The sequence below is a fragment of the Anolis carolinensis genome, chromosome 5 (genome assembly GCF_035594765.1).
Source record: "Anolis carolinensis isolate JA03-04 chromosome 5, rAnoCar3.1.pri, whole genome shotgun sequence".
Lineage (NCBI taxonomy): Eukaryota > Metazoa > Chordata > Lepidosauria > Squamata > Dactyloidae > Anolis > Anolis carolinensis.
In genome coordinates, this window is record NC_085845.1 from 46690487 (window position 1) to 46701038 (window position 10552).

The window sequence follows — 10552 nt, forward strand, 5'->3', positions numbered from 1 at the left end:
AGAGAGGAACACAACATGCCTCCAAAGAGCACAAATCCACTGCCTTAAAATTGCCCAGATAATCTCCAGCATCAGGAAACAACTGCCCCCAACACACACATATTCAAAAGACAGCAGAGCAGGTGTAGATGTTTTTTCATCTCTTCCAGCTGCAGGTCTTATGTAAAGCTATTTGGTCAAATACTTTGAGTGATAGGAGACATACAAGACATTGTTGCTGGACATGTCTACTCCCTTTTGCCATCAGCTGCAACCAAGGTATCAGAGTAAACAGGGAAGTCTTAGTAGGGGTGGCAGATGAGAGTTACCCACATTACGTGCCTGTCTTTGGTTGATTGGAAATTATCTTCTGGCGAGGGGAGCTTTTAAAGTGGACTTCATTGTGATGGGTTGTATACTCAGAAATAAGACAATAAATTGGTTAAGCTTTTGCTGTGGATAACAACAACAACAACAACAACAACAACAACAATAACAACAACAACAACTTTATTTTTATATCCCACCTCCATCTCCCTGAAGGGACTCGGGGCAGCTTACATGAGGACGAGCCCAAAATCAACATGGGTTAAAACACAATCTGTGAATTAAAACAATATGACAAAATAAATATAAAATGACATGCTGCAAAAACTTGGACATAAAATACATATATGGATATAGCCATATTGGCAGAAACATAAAGAAAACCACAGAACCTAGTAAATACAATGGCTTTACTTTATTTTTCATAAGTGCCACATCAAATTAAATGGGAGTGAAGCAAAAATATTTGTGAAGAGGGGGGTCACACCAGTTTACATGTATTATGATTAAGTCAAAATGGAAAAAGATTGATATTCAACATACAAAACTGCAGCAAGAGAGAAAACTATGGGGATTAGTTATGCTTGCATTACATCCCAACTATTTTCAGAAAAGAGTTTGTAAAGGTTACTGCTACACTGGCTGGGGGATTCTGGGGCCTCAATACTTCTGGAATAACACCTCTGAGGAAGTAAAGACATGGGGAAAATAGTCTTCTTTAAAGCCATCAAATTTCACCTGCCTTACCTTGATATTGCTGTGTGATCCTGAAAAAAATGAAAAGAAATAACTTGCACAATGCACCAGATTTTGATTTGTAGTCCCAAAAAGAAACATTTCCAAGCTATACCTTGTCATTACCAGAAGCAAACTTCTTATCCTCTTGTTGTCAGATGATGTTCACAGTTCAGGCTCTTCTATTTTGTTGCCCTCTAGATATGTTGGATTACAAATTCCCGTGGCATAAATAGCACTTGTAGTGTAATACATTTCAAGGGCACCAGGTTGGGGACGGTTGTTCCAGTTCATCATCAAGCTTGAGTATCATAGGACTAATGCACCATGCGTGCTCTATGTCGGTACTCTCCTCTCCCTCTGCTCCTTGTAATAGCACTTTATTATGATAATTATTATTTTGCAGTGGGGGCTTAACAACCTTCAGTCAGAAAATGGGCTCTCAAGGTGGTGCTCTACCAACAACTAATAGGATCGCAAGGGGAAAGACTTCCACTCCCCCGGATTAAGGTCGAAGATCCCAGATGGCCTCTTTGACTCCTGAGCGGCAATCTCCATTACAGCTCTGCTCCTTCTCATGTCAACACATAATTGATTCTTTACAAACAGTTGCTGTTTTGCAGACAAGTCAAAGATCAGAATCAGTGTTTATTAAGTCTGTGTTGATGTACATTAGGTACTGGAGTATAGGTGCTGAGGCTAGTTAATTACCAATGTGGAGAAAATGTAAATGTGCATGATGGTGTTTATTGTGAAAGTGTGAAGGCAACTGAGGAGAGTGCTGTATAACCCTATACAGAAGTAAGCCCAATTGAATATAATGACATATATTTCCATGTAAGTCATGTTTTACTTGTTTACTTTAACACACTCCCATCTTCTCCTGGTGGCGCAACGGATTAAAACCTTGTGCTGGCAGGACTCCTGACTTGAAGGTTGGGTTGTTGACCTGAAGGTTGCCGGTTCGAATGTGGGGATAGTGTGGATGAGCTCCCTCTGTCAGCTCCAGCTCCTGGTTTGGGGACACGAGAGAAGCCTCCCACAAGGATGGTAAAACATCAAAAACATCCAGGCGTCCCCTGGGCAACATCCTTGCAGACAACCAATTCTCTCACACCAGAAGCGACTTGCAGTTTCTCAAGTCGCTCCTGGCACGAAAATAAATCTTCCCCTATGGAGAGTAGACATATCTTCCATTGTTTTATATGCCAAGGCTGGAGAACTTGTTGTATAAACTGTCCCATACTATAAAACAACAAAGGACAGACTTCTGACTTTCAGGATCCACTTTTTAGGTTTTATTTTTTAAACTAGGAACTTGAAATATATCAAATAAAACTTGGTACAAAGGGCATATATTTGAAATGGAAGACTTATGAGTCTGCAGATAGCATCCTGCTAGTGAGGTATGGAGTCTCCGCTGACATCTATGATATACACCTTATGCTTGCATATGTTATTCTTTAGTAGTTGTGGATGTTGGCAATGCCTTCTGTTAATTGCATTGATCAATGCCACCCCTTTGCCTCTTACTCCCAAATCCTTGTATCTATTCCATGGCTGGTGGAGACCAAAGGGCAGTGTTATCACTAGGGTTGATGCCACCCAGTGCAATGACTCAGAGTGTCACCCACATGAAGCACCTTCTGTATCAAACCATGGCACAATGTTATAGCTAAAATACCAGAAAATATGACAAAATCTGTGGTTTTAAAAAACCTTGTAGCAGTGAAAACAACATTGTGTGCTTGTATTGTGTGCACCCAATTGTAATTGGGTAATAACGATGACTCTGACATGAGTGCATGCACATTAGAAGATTCAAGTTTTAGCCTTGTAGTTATATTGATACATTACATTGGCTTACAAAAATGTTTTTGTGGTATATTTTCCATAAAAATAATGCATTCCTGCTGAAATAACTCCTCAAAAATGTATAGAAAGGAATTTTAGTGTTACCTTCTTTGATGGTTGGAGTCACCGATGACCGAAAGGTCGGCGGTTTGAATCCGGGGGGCAGGGTGAGCTCCTGCTGTTAGCCCCAGCTTCTGCCAACCTAGCAGTTCGAAAACATGCAAATGTGAGTAGATCAATAGGTACAGCTCTGGCAGGAAGGTAACGGCGCTCCATGTAGTCAAGCCGGTCACGTGATCTTGGAGGTGTCTACAGACAATTCTGGATCTTCAGTTAGAAATGGAGATGAGCACCAGCCCCAGAATCAGACACGACTAGACTTAATGTCAGGGGAAAACTTTACTTTCTTTGATGGTGTCAACCAGTCCTGTGTGTACACCTCCCCCCCTGCACCCACAGGAGGAAATCATGAAAATGAATATAATCTGGCAACCAGTATTAAAAAAAAAAACAGTGAAACTAGGTCAGTAAATAAAGAACACTAAAAATAGGAAACAATGAGGGCTGACTAACACCTCCCAACAAAGGATTCCCCCAGGCAGGAAGTAGCCAGGCTTTGAAGCTGCAAGGCTATCCAATGCTAAACAAGGTGGTCTCTAGCAGACAAGAGTTATTTCTCCCACCCTGGATATTCCACAGATGTATAAACTGTACTTGCCTAGTTTCCAACAGATCTCACAACCTCTGATGATGCGGCCATAGATGTAGGCGAAACGTCAGGAGAGAATGCTTCTGGAACATGGCTATACAGCCCGATAAACTCATGGCAACCCACTCCAATTGTTACTTACTTTAGATTTTCACTGAAAAGTGACAACAGGAGATAATCTTCAACAAGATTAAGCTGCTGTTGCAATACAGGTTTTGTATGTGGGAGACCAGACTCCTGCTGTGTATCAGACTTTTGCATTGCATTGGTTTTGCTGCAGGCTGTACCTTTCCCACTAGAGGGCACCATTGGAAAATGTATTGTTCTACTCAGGCATTACTTTAAAGAAAAAGATGGTCTAGTTCAATTCATACATGTTCCCATAAAAAAATAGAAAAAAATTCAGCTGGCATTTAAAATATAAGGGGCAGAGGGAATATTTCCAATTTTCTTCCCCTTGTTTTGGTTGCAGAATGTAATGTTGGAAGCAGCAGGCTCTTCATCAACATTAGCAAATATATTTTCGTTGTGTTAAAAGCATCTATAGTAGCTTATGTGGCACAACTTTATATATATATTAATATTTCAAGAGAAAATATTTTTAAGGAGCTGAACTCTGAAATTTGAAATCTCTCCCACCTACCCTGCTTTCTTTCTCACTCACAGACACTTTCATGTAGGCTTGTGCCCAAATCAGTTTGAACAAAAATGATTTGTAATATTCAGTGGTCCGTTTTATATAATCTCTGAAAACAGAACGGGGAGGAGGGAGCTGCAAAGCCTGGCAAAACAGATCAAGGGAGCCATATTTTATCCTGGAGAGGAAGGAGTTAAATCTGCAATATACCTGAGGCAGGGATCTGATGGGTCTTTTCTCCCTCCAGGCAGAAGCAGTAGCCATTCATTTCTTTTTGGAAAGTTTCCCAGGCTCTTCTTCTAGAGAGGGCCATGCTGGGAACTCGCTTTCCCAGCAGCACTTACATAAGGCAGACATTGAAAAGTCTTTGAGTTCCTCTCAGACCATGATGGAAGTTGAAGTTTCTCTCTCTGGTTCTCAGCCAATAAAAAGCCTGATTGTGTCCATGCTTCTGATTGGCTGAGAATGGACACAACTGGTGACTACAATTCCCAGAACCCTCTCTTATTGGTCTTATTTTTAAAAAATGTTATGGTTAAAATTGGAGGGAATAATAATAATAATAATAATAATAATAATAATAATTACTGTGGGGGGAAAAAAGGTTTGGATCATTGATGTCGCCATTCCAGGTGACAGTCGCATTGACGAAAAACAACAGGAAAAACTCAGCCGCTAACAGGACCTCAAGATTGAACTTCAAAGACTCTAGCAGAAACCGGTGCAGGTGGTCCCGGTGGTGATCGGCACATTGGGTGCCGTGCCAAAAGATCTCAGTCGGCATTTGGAAACAATAGACATTGACAAAATCACGATCTGCCAACTGCAGAAGTCCACCCTACTGAGATCTGTACGCATCATCCGAAAATACATCACACAGTCCTAGACACTTGGGAAGTGTTCGACTTGTGATTTTATGATACGAAATCCAGCATATCTATCTTGTTTGCTGTGTCATAATAAATAATAATGTTATTTATATACTGCCCTATCTCTCCAAGAGGACTCAAGGTGGCTTCCAATGTAAGCAAAACATTCATTTACCAATAGAAGACCATACAACAAGATAAACATCATAAAACAAAACATACAATCCTGCTAAAATCATAAAAAACAAAATCCAGTTTTAGTCTGTTCCATCAGATGGGTTCAAAGTACAGGCAAGGATGAAGTACTTTGGCCACATAATGAGAAGACAGGAAAGCTTAGAGAAGAAAAAGATGCTGGGGGAAATGGAAGGAAAAAGGAAGAGGGTTTATCGGGTTGACCAAGGGCAAGACGGGTGGATGGTATCCTTGAAATGACTGGCTTGACCTGGAAGGAGCTGGGGGTGACCACGGCCGACAGGGAGCTCTGGCGTGGGCTGGTCCATGAGGTCACGAAGAGTTGGAAGTGACTGAACGAATAAACAACAACATGGTTAAAACTTAAAATAATTCTAAAAATTTTTTAGATTGGTGAATTGTTCTGAAACTTGGCAAGCCTGCAGTTGTAAATGGGGTCTAAAACTGAGGTAGCTTTTCGTGCAGATAGGCCTTAAAATGACTGAGAATTGGGTTTTTAAAGTTTTCCATTGTAGGCAATGGGCTGAATCTTTGCCGAATAAAAACGGCAACACCCCTCCAGATTTGAGTAACTTCCTGGTAAACAGAATGAGGAATCAGCCAACAATGGATCCCAAAATGGCATGCCTTTTAGCCGAATTGCACACCTCTACTTTCCACCTCTATTTTAGAATAATTTCAAAAATTGATTTTCTCCTATCTGAATCTTCAGCAAATCACTGGGCAGAGTGAAATGAATTTTGAGGGTGATATTTCACATTTAAATGTAATTATAATTGTATTTTAATGTTTTTTCATTGTATTTTAACTTTTGTATCCATGACACAAATATTTAATTCTTTTTTAATTTTTGTATTTGCCTTGTTTTTAAAATTTATTTCATTGTCTCATGTTATTGTGATCTACCTTGAGTCTCTATGGGGAGAAAGGGGGAATAAAAATAAAGTTAAATTTAAAAATATAAATAAATGAATGAATCAGAATAGAAATAATTTAGCAGACGTGTCTACAGAATGTGTAATGCTCAGAACCAGGTTTTGAATATCATACGGTAGTAAATATACCCTCAGTGTTGTTTCTGGTTCAAAAGAACAATCAAAAGTGCTCAGATAAATCTGTTGTTGACATAAAGGCTAAATTTTTAAAGATCTCTTTTCTTATTTATCTACGCTGTTTTTATGCCATTCTCAGCTAGGGCTGTAGGTAACGCAAAATCCCTTGTAAAGCATGGCCAACCTTTTGTTAAAACCGTGAAATCCTCTGGATTGCCTTTGCACCCCCAGCTAGTCTCTCCTTAATTGATGGTCTTCATCTAGGGACATAATGGGCTGGTATTGATTCCCTCTTTTGAAAAGAATCCAAATGGGGCAAAGCCATTGCCTCAGGGCCATACAGTTAAAAAACATGATTTCAGGACAAGAATCCATACATTTCTCTGGCCGCGATTATGATAATATGGAGAGGAGATCACAGTGATATTTCTATCTCATTAAACAATAATTTGCTGGGTTTGAAATATGCACACCTTCACAATTTAACACACACACACAGCAGAAAAAACTCTTTTTTTGCAGTACTGTTAAGTCTAGAAGTGTCTTCTCTTTTGTTATGCCAAGATGCACATTTTCCCCCTTTTAAACCAAAACCAATGAATGGCTGTGTTTGTGTGAGTATGTCATCTGAGCACCAGGTAAGTAAGGACACATATGACTGAGCTGGAATCTACCATCTGCACTAATAATAGAAATACATACACAGGGGTAAGCTGGATTTTTCCATTGTTTCACAACCAAATGCCAGCCATAGAATTAAATCTCAAACTAGTTCCTCTTACAAGTATATGGTGATAGGTTACATCACTTACTTAGTTATGAATGTGTAATTTAATAACATCTCCCGGGTCAACCTCTCCAGATCTATGTTAACAGCCACCAAAAATATTGAGCAACAAGGGTCTGTTCAAGTTGCAATTCAACAGCAAGGAGAATGACATTTCCAGGCCCGGGAGTGAACCTAAAACGAGAAATTGAGAACAGGGATCATGCTTCTGATTGTCACTGCCTAACTCATTAGTGGAAAGAGGATGGAAATGTCATTCTTCTTGTGCCTTAATCACTAAATGAAAAAAATTGCCTGGTAAAGGAGAGCATTTACTATTGTGACAATAGTAGTGTTACTAAATACAGTGCAAGTCCACAACTCCTGGTTCCAAATCTGTAACTGCAATACAGAAAACAATCCATACATCCATGAATGATACTAGACGTCTTTCATTAGAGGTCTTTTCTTTTGTTACTCGCTTGGTATTAGCACATATCTTACTCAGAGGAAGTCAAAGGTACACTATCTCTGAACAAATCATGTCAAGAAAGCCCCATGATAGTTGTCATTAGATGGACACAACATGGAGGTACACAATAACAAATAATGCAAAGGACCAGTAGCCCCTGTCCTTGACTGGGACCACCTTCTACCTGGAAATTGATGTGGAAGAGCATGTGGGTCAAGGATAGGGCTCTACAGTCACCTATGGATCCACCGCCAAGACATTACACTTGGAAGGCCATGATACTCACACAATGAGGAATTGCCTAACCACAACTACTTTGTCTTTAGAAGAAACCATACTCACTTTCGACTAGATATTTTATTCCCCCAGTTGTCAGATTTCTGATATTTATTAGGAGTTGGCTATATATTTTCAGGAGCCCCTGGTAGTGCAGTGTGTTTAAGTGCTGAGCTGCTGAACTTGGGGACCAAAAGGTCACAGGTTCAAATCCGGGGAGCAGAGTAAGCACCCACTGTTAGCCCCAGCTCCTGCCAACCTAGCAATTCGAAAACATGCAAATGTGAGTAGATCAATAGGTACCGCTCTGGCAGGAAGGTAACGGCACTCCATGCAGTCATGCCAGCCACATGATCTTGGAAGTGTCTATGGACAATGCCGGCTCTTCGGCTGAGAAATGGAAATGAGCACCAATCCCCAGAGTCAGACATGACTGGACAATGTCAGGGGAAAACCTTTACCTTTACCTTTACCAATATATTATCAAGTCAAACTTTGTTAATTCAAAAGATGAAAAATGTAAAAACACAAGCTGAGAAGTTTCTAGAGTCAGATGTACCTTTTAAGCCACCAGAACGAGAAACTTGAAAATGTTAGCAGAGGCCATCCAAAACCTGTTTCCCCCCTGTTGCGAAACTCAAAATACTACCCAGGAAAATCTGAACTGCTAAGAGGTTGTTGTTTTTTGGCACAGGGAACGAGCCAGATGTTGGTCACTTTACCATCATTAAGCATTTCTGTGTTTTAAAGACATCCCAAATGGATTGAGTAATTTTCAGTTTTACAAAGGAACCGTTGGTTGATTTCTGCTTGTCATAATATCCAAAGGAATTAATGTCAATTATAAAATCTTGTTTACCTTCAGGGTGTGAACTGGCACTTTCCAAGTTCTGAGCAAACACTTTGTACATGAGACAATAACCCCCTGAAGCTAAGAATTAGCAAGACTAGTTTTCTGGTCCCTTCAGCAACAGCCCATGGGGCAGCTAAGTATTTTGCTGGGGTTTCTTCCCCCTCTCCAGCAGAGTTTTGGATATTTTATGTGACAATGCTATTCAGTTTCTCCATTCAAATGCATTCTCAAATCATGTTTATTTTTTAAAAGGGCAGTAATGTGACAAAAGCAACCCAGCAGCCCACAGCACTGTTAAAGACCTGGGACGTCTCAACTTTTTGTTTTCTTCTTTAAAAATGCTTCATGAAACTTATAAATGCATAAAAGTTACACTACTTTATGAGAACAAATACAATAGTGAGTTGCTATATAAGTGGTTTTCATTGTTCATTACATACAGTGACATTTTCTTTCCTATTGCTCCTTGTGATTATAAAGCTTTAACAGTGGTCCAAATCAGGGTTTCTTAAACTTTTCCCACTTGCTATTCCTTTCAACCTGAGAAATTTTGACGTAACACCAGGTATATAGATATATAAATAAAATAGGTATAAAAATCAAAGAATTACTAAAAATAAATCAGTTTAGGCTTGCTAAACTGGCTGATTTTTCTTTTTGTGGAGTACAACTGAAGCATTTTCTGCAGAGTCCACTGCAAACACTGCAAATTGTTGCTAATGGATTTGTGTAAATAGGTGGTATTCAGAAAACATTTATTGTTGCCACATTTTTCATTTGAGTTAAGGGGACCCCATTTGGTGTCAGGATCCATAGTTTAAGAAGCAGTGATCCAGATTATTGATTTTGGGGGTGCGTGGCAGTGTTTATTACTTAGTAACAATATTTGAGTGTTTTCTGTGAAGTGCTTGAATGAAAAAAAATACTTGTTGTTGGTGTCTTTCCATCTGCCAAACTGTGATCCTTATCTATCTATCTATCTATCTATCTATCTATCTATCTATCTATCTATCTATCTATCTATCTATCTATCGTCTGTCCGTCTATCTACCATCTGTCTATCAAATCTATTATCTACAATTTGATACAGCTGCATTTTATGTTGGGTGATCCACCTGTGAAATACATTTGCATTATAAAATATAAACTGTAAACCATAAATCTCCCAGGTTTGATCACAACACCCTGATGTCAATGTCAAGAAAAACTCTGAATTAGAACTTTGGTCATCATACTTCAGTTTGGGTACAATTGGTGTAGCTAAAACAAGAAAGACAAGTGTCCCAAATTGGATCAAACAGTGTGAGTAAGAATGTGTTGTCAAAGGTGGTCAGAGGTTGAGAGGTCTGTTGGAAACTTGGCAAATGGGGTTTACTCGTATCTGTGGAGTGTTCAGGGTGGGAGAAAGAACTCTTGTCTGTTTGAGGCAGGTGTGAATGTTGCAATTGGCCACCTTGATTAGCATTGAATAGCCTTGCAGCCTCAATGCCTGGCTGCTTCCTACTTGGGGGATTCCTTTGTTGGGAGGTGTTAGCTGGCCCTGATTGTTTCATGTCTGGAATTCCTATGTTTTTTGAGTGTTGCTCTTTATTTACTGTCCTGATTCTAGAATTTTTTTAAAATACTGGTAGCCAGATTTTGTTCATTTTGTTCAGTTCCAGACAGGAGACAACCAGGGCCAGCTAACACCTCCCTACGACGGATTCCCGCAGGCAGGAAGCAGCCAGGCTTTGAAGCTGCAAAGCCATTCAGTGCTAATCAAGGTGGCCAGTTGCAACATTCACACCTGCCTCCAACATACAAGAGTTATTTCTCCCACCCAGAACAT